Here is an 11,390-nt window from a genome sequence, read left to right as displayed (position 1 = left end):
ATCTAAGCGATGTGCCTAAGCGGTGAATCTAAGCGATGTGCCTAAGCGGTGAATCTAAGCGGTGTGCCTAAGCGGTGAATCTAAGTGATGTGCCTAAGCGGTGAATCTAAGCGATGTGCCTAAGCGGTGAATCTAAGCGGTGAATCTAAGCGGTGTGCCTAAGCGGTGAATCTAAGCAGTCAATCTAAGCGGTGAATCTAAGTGGTGTGCCTAAGAGGTGAATCTAAGTGGTGAATCTAAGCGGTGAATCTAAGCAATGTGCCTAAGCGGTGAATCTAAGTGGTGAATCTAAGCGGTGAATCTAAGCGGTAAATCTAAGTAATGTGCCTAAGCGGTGAATCTAAGCAGTGAATCTAAGCGGTGAATCTAAGTGGTGTGCCTAAGCGGTAAATCTAATCGGTGTGCCTAAACGGTGAATCTAAGCAATGTGCCTAAGCGGTGAATCTAAGCGATGTGCCTAAGCGGTGAATCTAAGCGGTGTGCCTAAGCGGTGAATCTAAGCGATGTGCCTAAGCGGTGAATCTAAGCGGTGTGCATAAGCGGTGAATCTAAGCTATTTGCCTAAGCGGTGAATCTAAGCGGTGTGCCTAAGCGGTGAATCTAAGCGGTGTGCCTAAGCGGTGAATCTAAGCGATGTGCCTGAGCGGTGAATCTAAGCGGTGAATCTAAGCGATGTGCCTAAGCGGTGAATCTAAGCGGTGAATTCAAGCGATGTGCCTAAGCGGTGAATATAAGCGATGTGCCTAAGCGGTGAACCTAAGCGATGTGCCTAAGCGGTGAATCTAAGCGATGTGCCTGAGCGGTGAATTCAAGCGATATGCCTAAGCGGTGAATCTAAGCGGTGAATCTAAGCGATGTGCCTAAGCGGTGAATCTAAGCGATGTGCCTAAGCGGTGAATCTAAGCGGTGTGCCTAAGCGGTGATTCTAAGCGGTGTTCCTAAGCGGTGAATCTAAGCGATGTGCCTAAGCGGTGAATCTAATCGATGTGCCTAAGCGGTGAATCTAAGCGATGTGCCTAAGCGGTGAATCTAAGCGATGTGCCTAAGCGGTGAATCTAAGCGGTGTGCCTAAGCGGTGAATCTAAGCGATGTGCCTAAGCGGTGAATCTAAGCGATGTGCCTAAGCGGTGAATCTAAGCGGTGAATCTAAGCGGTGAATCTAAGCTGTGTGCCTAAGCGGTGAATCTAAGCGGTCAATCTAAGCGGTGAATCTAAGTGGTGTGCCTAAGAGGTGAATCTAAGTGGTGAATCTAAGCGGTGAATCTAAGCAATGTGCCTAAGCGGTGAATCTAAGTGGTGAATCTAAGCGGTGAATCTAAGCGGTAAATGTAAGTGATGTGCCTAAGCGGTGAATCTAAGTGGTGAATCTAAGCGGTGAATCTAAGCGGTGAATCTAAGTGATGTGCCTAAGCGGTGAATCTAAGCGGTGAATCTAAGCAATGTGCCGAAGCGGTGAATCTAAGCGGTGAATCTAAGTGGTGTGCCTAAGCGGTGAATCTAAGTGGTGAATCTAAGCGATGAATCTAAGTGGTGTGCCTAAGCGGTAAATCTAATCGGTGTGCCTAAACGGTGAATGTAAGCAATGTGCCTAAGCGGTGAATCTAAGCGATGTGCCTAAGTGGTGAATCTAAGTGGTGTGCCTAAGCGGTAAATCTAATCGGTGTGCCTAAACGGTGAATGTAAGCAATGTGCCTAAGCGGTGAATCTAAGTGATGTGCCTAAGCGGTGAATCTAAGCGATGTGCCTAAGCGGTGAATCTAAGCGGTGTGCCTAAGCGGTGAATCTAAGCTATTTGCCTAAGCGGTGAATCTAAGCGGTGTGCCTAAGCGGTGAATCTAAGCGGTGTGCCTAAGCGGTGAATCTAAGCGATGTGCCTGAGCGGTGAATCTAAGCGGTGAATCTAAGCGATGTGCCTAAGCGGTGAATCTAAGCGGTGAATGTAAGTGGTGTGCCTAAGCGGTGAATCTAAGCGGTGAATCTAAGCGATGTGCCTAAGCGGTGAATCTAAGTGATGTGCCTAAGCGGTGAATCTAAGCGATGTGCCTGAGCGGTGAATCTAAGCGGTGAATCTAAGCGATGTGCCTAAGCGGTGAATCTAAGCGGTGAATTCAAGCGATGTGCCTAAGCGGTGAATATAAGCGATGTGCCTAAGCGGTGAATCTAAGCGATGTGCCTAAGCGGTGAATCTAAGCGATGTGCCTGAGCGGTGAATTCAAGCGATATGCCTAAGCGGAGAATCTAAGCGGTGAATCTAAGCGATGTGCCTAAGCGGTGAATCTAAGCGATGTGCCTAAGCAGTGAATCTAAGCGGTGTGCCTAAGCGGTGAATCTAAGTGATGTGCCTAAGCGGTGAATCTAAGCGATGTGCCTAAGCGGTGAATCTAAGCGGTGAATCTAAGCGGTGAATCTAAGCGGTGTGCCTAAGCGGTGAATCTAAGCAGTCAATCTAAGCGGTGAATCTAAGTGGTGTGCCTAAGAGGTGAATCTAAGTGGTGAATCTAAGCGGTGAATCTAAGCAATGTGCCTAAGCGGTGAATCTAAGTGGTGAATCTAAGCGGTGAATCTAAGCGGTAAATCTAAGTAATGTGCCTAAGCGGTGAATCTAAGCAGTGAATCTAAGCGGTGAATCTAAGTGGTGTGCCTAAGCGGTAAATCTAATCGGTGTGCCTAAACGGTGAATCTAAGCAATGTGCCTAAGCGGTGAATCTAAGCGATGTGCCTAAGCGGTGAATCTAAGCGGTGTGCCTAAGCGGTGAATCTAAGCGATGTGCCTAAGCGGTGAATCTAAGCGGTGTGCATAAGCGGTGAATCTAAGCTATTTGCCTAAGCGGTGAATCTAAGCGGTGTGCCTAAGCGGTGAATCTAAGCGGTGTGCCTAAGCGGTGAATCTAAGTGATGTGCCTAAGCGGTGAATCTAAGCGGTGAATCTAAGCGATGTGCCTAAGCGGTGAATCTAAGCGGTGAATCTAAGCGATGTGCCTAAGCGGTGAATCTAAGCGGTGAATCTAAGTGGTGTGCCTAAGCGGTGAATCTAAGCGGTGAATCTAAGCGATGTGCCTAAGCGGTGAATCTAAGCGGTGTGCCTAAGCGGTGAATCTAAGCGATGTGCCTGAGCGGTGAATCTAAGCGGTGAATCTAAGCGATGTGCCTAAGCGGTGAATCTAAGCGGTGAATCTAAGTGGTGTGCCTAAGCGGTGAATCTAAGCGGTGAATCTAAGCGATGTGCCTAAGCGGTGAATCTAAGCGGTGAATCTAAGCGGTGAATCTAAGCGATGTGCCTGAGCGGTGAATCTAAGCGGTGAATCTAAGTGGTGTGCCTAAGTGGTGAATCTAAGCGGTGAATCTAAGCGATGTGCCTAAGCGGTGAATCTAAGCGGTGAATCTAAGTGGTGTGCCTAAGCGGTGAATCTAAGCGGTGAATCTAAGCGATGTGCCTAAGCGGTGAATCTAAGCGATGTGCCTAAGCGGTGAATCTAAGCGATGTGCCTAAGCGGTGAATCTAAGCGATGTGCCTAAGCGGTGACTCTAAGCGATGTGCCTAAGTGGTGAATCTAAGCGATGTGCCTAAGCGGTGAATCTAAGCTGTGAATCTAAGTGGTGTGCCTAAGCGGTGAATCTAAGCGGTGAATCTAAGCGATGTGCCTAAGCGGTGAATCTAAGCGATGTGCCTAAGCGGTGAATCTAAGCGATGTGCCTAAGCGGTGAATCTAAGCGATGTGCCTAAGCGGTGACTCTAAGCGATGTGCCTAAGTGGTGAATCTAAGCGATGTGCCTAAGTGGTGAATCTAAGGGATGTGCCTAAGCGGTGAATCTAAGCGATGTGCCTAAGCGGTGAATCTAAGCGATGTGCCTAAGCGGTGAATCTAAGCGGTGTGCCTAAGCGGTGAATCTAAGTGATGTGCCTAAGCGGTGAATCTAAGCGATGTGCCTAAGCGGTGAATCTAAGCGGTGAATCTAAGCGGTGTGCCTAAGCGGTGAATCTAAGCAATGTGCCTAAGCGGTGAATCTAAGTGGTGAATCTAAGCGGTGAATCTAAGCGGTAAATCTAAGTAATGTGCCTAAGCGGTGAATCTAAGTGGTGAATCTAAGCGGTGAATCTAAGCGGTGAATCTAAGTGATGTGCCTAAGCGGTGAATCTAAGCGGTGAATCTAAGCGATGTGCCTGAGCGGTGAATCTAAGCGGTGTGTTAAGCGGGGAATCTAAGCGGTGAATCTAAGCAATGTGCCTAAGCGGTGAATCTAAGTGGTGAATCTAAGCGATGAATCTAAGCGGTGAATCTAAGTGATGTGCCTAAGCGGTGAATCTAAGTGGTGAATCTAAGCGATGTGCCTAAGCGGTGAATCTAATCGGTGAATCTAAGTGGTGTGCCTAAGCGGTGAATCTAAGCGGTGAATCTAAGCGATGTGCCTAAGAGGTGAATCTAAGCGATGTGCCTAAACAGTGAATTTAAGCGATGTGCCTAAGAGGTGAATCTAAGCGATGTGCCTAAGCGGTGAATCCAAGCGATGTGCCTAAGCGGTGAATCTAAGCGATGTGCCTAAGCGGTGAATCTAAGCGATGTGCCTAAGCGGTGAATCTTAGCGATCTGCCTAAGCGGTGAATCTAAGCGATGAATCTAGGCGGTGAATCTAAGTGATGTGCCTGAGCGGTGAATCTAAGCAATGAATCTAGGCGGTGAATCTAAGCGGTGAGCCTAAGCGGTGAATCTAAGTGATGTGCCTGAGCGGTGAATCTAAGCGGTGAATCTAAGCGATGTGCCTGAGCGGTGAATCTAAGCGGTGAATCTAAGTGGTGTGCCTAAGCGGTGAATCTAAGCGGTGAATCTAAGCGATGTGCCTAAGCGGTGAATCTAAGTGATGTGCCTAAGCGGTGAATCTAAGCGGTGTGCCTAAGCGGTGAATCTAAGTGATGTGCCTAAGCGGTGAATCTAAGCAGTGAATCTAAGCGATGTGCCTAAGCGGTGAATCTAAGCGGTGAATCTAAGTGGTGTGCCTAAGAGGTGAATCTAAGCGGTGAATCTAAGCGATGTGCCTAAGCGGTGAATCTAAGCGATGTGCCTAAGCGGTGAATCTAAGCGATGTGCCTAAGCGGTGAATCTAAGCGATGTGCCTAAGCGGTGACTCTAAGCGATGTGCCTAAGTGGTGAATCTAAGCGATGTGCCTAAGCGGTGAATCTAAGCGGTGAATCTAAGCGGTGAATCTAAGCGATGTGCCTAAGCGGTGAATCTAAGCGGTGAATCTAAGCGGTGAATCTAAGCGATGTGCCTGAGCGGTGAATCTAAGCGGTGAATCTAAGTGGTGTGCCTAAGTGGTGAATCTAAGCGGTGAATCTAAGCGATGTGCCTAAGCGGTGAATCTAAGCGGTGAATCTAAGTGGTGTGCCTAAGCGGTGAATCTAAGCGGTGAATCTAAGCGATGTGCCTAAGCGGTGAATCTAAGCGATGTGCCTAAGCGGTGAATCTAAGCGATGTGCCTAAGCGGTGAATCTAAGCGATGTGCCTAAGCGGTGACTCTAAGCGATGTGCCTAAGTGGTGAATCTAAGCGATGTGCCTAAGCGGTGAATCTAAGCTGTGAATCTAAGTGGTGTGCCTAAGCGGTGAATCTAAGCGGTGAATCTAAGCGATGTGCCTAAGCGGTGAATCTAAGCGATGTGCCTAAGCGGTGAATCTAAGCGATGTGCCTAAGCGGTGAATCTAAGCGATGTGCCTAAGCGGTGACTCTAAGCGATGTGCCTAAGTGGTGAATCTAAGCGATGTGCCTAAGTGGTGAATCTAAGGGATGTGCCTAAGCGGTGAATCTAAGCGATGTGCCTAAGCGGTGAATCTAAGCGATGTGCCTAAGCGGTGAATCTAAGCGGTGTGCCTAAGCGGTGAATCTAAGTGATGTGCCTAAGCGGTGAATCTAAGCGATGTGCCTAAGCGGTGAATCTAAGCGGTGAATCTAAGCGGTGTGCCTAAGCGGTGAATCTAAGCAATGTGCCTAAGCGGTGAATCTAAGTGGTGAATCTAAGCGGTGAATCTAAGCGGTAAATCTAAGTAATGTGCCTAAGCGGTGAATCTAAGTGGTGAATCTAAGCGGTGAATCTAAGCGGTGAATCTAAGTGATGTGCCTAAGCGGTGAATCTAAGCGGTGAATCTAAGCGATGTGCCTGAGCGGTGAATCTAAGCGGTGTGTTAAGCGGGGAATCTAAGCGGTGAATCTAAGCAATGTGCCTAAGCGGTGAATCTAAGTGGTGAATCTAAGCGATGAATCTAAGCGGTGAATCTAAGTGATGTGCCTAAGCGGTGAATCTAAGTGGTGAATCTAAGCGATGTGCCTAAGCGGTGAATCTAATCGGTTAATCTAAGTGGTGTGCCTAAGCGGTGAATCTAAGCGGTGAATCTAAGCGATGTGCCTAAGAGGTGAATCTAAGCGATGTGCCTAAACAGTGAATTTAAGCGATGTGCCTAAGAGGTGAATCTAAGCGATGTGCCTAAGCGGTGAATCCAAGCGATGTGCCTAAGCGGTGAATCTAAGCGATGTGCCTAAGCGGTGAATCTAAGCGATGTGCCTAAGCGGTGAATCTTAGCGATCTGCCTAAGCGGTGAATCTAAGCGATGAATCTAGGCGGTGAATCTAAGTGATGTGCCTGAGCGGTGAATCTAAGCAATGAATCTAGGCGGTGAATCTAAGCGGTGAGCCTAAGCGGTGAATCTAAGTGATGTGCCTGAGCGGTGAATCTAAGCGGTGAATCTAAGCGATGTGCCTGAGCGGTGAATCTAAGCGGTGAATCTAAGTGGTGTGCCTAAGCGGTGAATCTAAGCGGTGAATCTAAGCGATGTGCCTAAGCGGTGAATCTAAGCGATGTGCCTAAGCGGTGAATCTAAGCGATGTGCCTAAGCGGTGAATCTAAGCGATGTGCCTAAGCGGTGACTCTAAGCGATGTGCCTAAGTGGTGAATCTAAGCGATGTGCCTAAGCGGTGAATCTAAGCTGTGAATCTAAGTGATGTGCCTAAGCGGTGAATCTAAGCGATGTGCCTAAGAGGTGAATCTAAGCGGTGAATCTAAGTGATGTGCCTAAGCGGTGAATCTAAATGATGTGCCTAAGTGGTGAATCTAAGTGGTGAATCTAAGCGGTGAATCTAAGCAGTGTGCCTAAGCGGTGAATCTAAGCGATGAATCTAAGCGGTGTGCCTAAGCGGTGAATCTAAGCGGTGAATCTAAGCGGTGAATCTAAGCGGTGAATCTAAGTGGTGTGCCTAAGAGGTGAATCTAAGCGTTGAATCTAAGCGGTGAATCTAAGCGATGTGCCTAAGCTGTGAATCTAAGCGATGTGCCTAAGCGGTGAATCTAAATGATGTGCCTAAGCGGTGAATCTAAGTGGTGAATCTAAGCGGTAAATCTAAGTGGTGTGTCTAATCGGTGAGCCTCAGCGGTGAATCTAAGCGATGTGCCTAAGCAGTGAATCTAAGCGATGTGCCTAAGCGGTGAATCTAAGCGATGTGCCTAAGCGGTGAATCTAAGCAGTGAATCTAAGCGATGTGCCTAAACGGTGAATTTAAGCGGTGTGCCTAAGCGGTGAATCTAAGCGATGTGCCTAAGCGGTGAATCTAAGTGATGTGCCTAAGCGGTGAATCTAAGCGATGTGCCTAAGCAGTGAATCTAAGCGATGTGCCTAAACGGTGAATCTAAGCGATGTGCCTAAGCGGTGAATCTAAGCGGTGTGCCTAAGCGGTGAATCTAAGCGATGAATCTAAGCGATGTGCCTAAGCGGTGAATCTAAGCAATGTGCCTAAACTGTGAACTTAAGCGATGTGCCTAAGAGGTGAATCTAAGCGATGTGCCTAAGCGGTGAATCTAAGCGGTGTGCCTAAGCAGTGAATCTAAGCGATGTGCCTAAGCGCTAAATCTAAGCGATGAGCCTAAGCGGTGAATCTAAGCGATGAGCCTAAGCAGTGAATCTAAGCGATGTGCCTTATCGGTGAATCTAAGCGATGTGCCTAAGCGGTGAATCTAAGCGATCTGCCTAAGCGGTGAATCTAAGCGATGTGCCTAAGCGGTGAATCTAAGCGATCTGCCTAAGCGGTGAATCTAAGCAATGAATCTAGGCGGTGAATCTAAGCGGTGAGCCTAAGCGGTGAATCTAAGTGATGTGCCTGAGCGGTGAATCTAAGCGGTGAATCTAAGCGATGTGCCTGAGCGGTGAATCTAAGCGGTGAATCTAAGTGGTGTGCCTAAGCGGTGAATCTAAGCGGTAAATCTAAGCGATGTGCCTAAGCGGTGAATCTAAGTGATGTGCCTAAGCGGTGAATCTAAGCGGTGTGCCTAAGCGGTGAATCTAAGTGATGTGCCTAAGCGGTGAATCTAAGCGGTGAATCTAAGCGATGTGCCTAAGTGGTGAATCTAAGCGGTGAATCTAAGTGGTGTGCCTAAGCGGTGAATCTAAGCGGTGAATCTAAGCGATGTGCCTAAGCGGTGAATCTAAGCGATGTGCCTAAGCGGTGAATCTAAGCGATGTGCCTAAGCGGTGAATCTAAGCGATGTGCCTAAGCGGTGACTCTAAGCGATGTGCCTAAGTGGTGAATCTAAGCGATGTGCCTAAGCGGTGAATCTAAGCTGTGAATCTAAGTGATGTGCCTAAGCGGTGAATCTAAGCGATGTGCCTAAGTAAGTAAGTAAGTAAGTAAATTTTATTTATAAAGCACTCTTAAAACAACTTACGTTGACCAAAGTGCTGTACATCGAATAAGCATACATAACACAACAATATATTAAAAAAGTAAGAACCAAATAAAAATACAGAGTAAGAGACAAAATAAAACAAATACAAATAGACTAAACAATTAAAATTAACACAGCTCCTCACTGTTCAAATGCCAGCTTATAAAGGTATGTTTTTAGGAGTGATTTAAAAACAGCGGCCGAAGGTGCTTGTCGAATATTAGGAGGTAGAGTGTTCCATAGCCTCGGAGCATAAACTGCAAATGCACGATCACCTTTTAGCTTCAAACGAGCCCTAGGAACAGTCAACAAACTCTGAGTGGCTGATCTCAAAGATCGCTGTGCGGTTGCGGGAGAAAGCATACCACTGAGATAAGCCGGGGCTCGACCATTAAGCGCTTTAAAAACAAATAAAAGCACTTTAAAATGAATCCTGTGCTGAACAGGCAGCCAATGTAGTGAGGCAAGGACTGGTGTAATATGGTTTCTTTTCTTGGTATTAGTCAGTAACCTTGCTGCTGCATTCTGGACTACCTGCAAGCGCCGCAACAGAGACTGACTAATCCCAATATACAGAGAATTACAGTAGTCAATTCTTGCAGAAATGAATGCATGAATAACTTTTTCCAGGTCAGAATAGCAGAGAAAAGGCTTAATCTTCGCAATATTTCTGAGCTGGAAGAAGCTATTCCTTACCACAGAGTTGATTTGTTTATCAAATCGGAGGTCAGAGTCAAAGATAACATCAAGATTTCTCACAGATGTTTTGACACATGTAGACAAGTGACCAAGGTTATTGGAGACACTACGATAAAAAAACGATAACCTCTGACTTGCTTTCATTCAGCTGAAGAAAATTGTCAGCCATCCACCTCTTTATGTCCTCAGGACAACTGCTAAGAGATGTTAACGAGCCATTGTCATTCGGTCTAATGGGAAGATAAAGCTGTATGTCATCAGCATACAGGTGAAAGCTGACATTGTGCTTCCTAATTATTTGACCCAATGGCAGCATATAGAGAGAAAAAAGGAGGGGCCCTAGTATGGACCCTTGTGGAACACCACAAGAGACATCAGCAGAAGAAGAGAAATAGCTGCTAATATTCACTGAAAAGGTTCTATTCTTAAAATAAGATATGAACCAATTCAGGGCCTCTCCCTGTAACCCCACCCACTTTTCCAGGCGACCAACAAGTATGTCATGGTCAACAGTATCAAAAGCAGAACTAAGGTCCAATAAAATGAGGATGGCACAATTTCCCTCATCAACAGTAAGTAGCAAGTCATTTGTCACCTTCAGAAGAGCAGATTCAGTGCTGTGCATAGACTTAAAGCCAGATTGAAAAATCTCAAAAATACCATCTCTACTCAAAAATGGTAAAAGCTGAGAATATACAACCTTTTCCAGCAATTTAGCCAAGAATGGTAATTTAGAAATCGGCCTATAGTTACTAACCACTGTAGCATCAAGATTATGCTTTTTGAGCAGAGGTGTAACTACAGCATGTTTAAAGCATGCTGGAACAGTACCAGTGGCAAGGGAAGTATTAATGATATCCAGGACAAAAGGTCCTAATATATCAAATGTCTCCCTAACTATCTGTGGGGGCATCACATCAAGTGGGGAGGTTGTTGGCTTTGTTGTCAGCACTAAATCTGTTAATTCGGAGATTGAAACAGCCTCAAACTTTTCAAACATACCTGGGCACGGCGGTGGAAGTGGAGAATCTATACCCAAGTAAGTAATGCCAGACCTAATTGTTTCAGTTTTTTCCACAAAAAAGTTTAAAAACTCTTCACATACTCTAGAAGAAGGAACATTTCCAACTTCGGGTGATGATTTAAGTAAAGAATTTATTGTACTGAACAGTACTTTAGGTCTGTTATAATTTTTGGCAATTATGCTTGAAAAGTATGCCTCTCTAGCAGACTTAACAGCTAGCTGATAGTCTTCCAGGCAACCTTTAAAAATATCCAAACTTACTTGCAATCTGTCCTTTCTCCATTTCCGTTCCGCTCTTCTACAAGCCTGTCTAATTTCCTGTGTGGATGCATTTAACCAGGGCTGAACTTTTGGTTTTAAGCGTTTAAATTTCATAGGGGCAAGAGAATCCAGAACAGCTGAACAGTTATAATTAAAAAAAGTAACTAACTCATCCACATTAGCATGAGTCTGACCATAGTTGGGCAATTTTAACATGTCAGAAAAGGCTCTGGAAAAATCGTTAGATGTAGACGAAGTGATAATCCTTGACCAGTGCCCTAAAACAGGAGCAGGGAAATGCGCAGTTAAAGTTGAGCTAAAGACTACTGGCATATGATCAGAGAAACTAGCCTCCTCAATATCTAGTTTGTCAATATCAAAACCAGATGAAAACACTAAATCAAGTGTGTGACCTTGCATATGGGTGGGCTTGTGAATATGTTGAATCTAAGAGGTGAATCTAAGCGGTGAATCTAAGTGATGTGCCTAAGCGGTGAATCTAAATGATGTGCCTAAGTGGTGAATCTAAGTGGTGAATCTAAGCGGTGAATCTAAGTGGTGTGCCTAATCGGTGAGCCTAAGCGGTGAATCTAAGCGGTGTGCCTAAGCGGTAAATCTAATCGTTGTGCCTAAGCGGTGAATCTAAGCAGTGTGCCTAAGCGGTGAATCTAAGCGATGAATCTAGGCGGTTAATCTAAGCGAT

The sequence above is a fragment of the Trichomycterus rosablanca genome, chromosome 1 (assembly GCF_030014385.1).
Source record: "Trichomycterus rosablanca isolate fTriRos1 chromosome 1, fTriRos1.hap1, whole genome shotgun sequence".
NCBI lineage: Eukaryota > Metazoa > Chordata > Actinopteri > Siluriformes > Trichomycteridae > Trichomycterus > Trichomycterus rosablanca.
The sequence above is the reverse complement of the archived record's forward strand: the minus strand, read 5'-3'. Positions refer to the sequence as shown.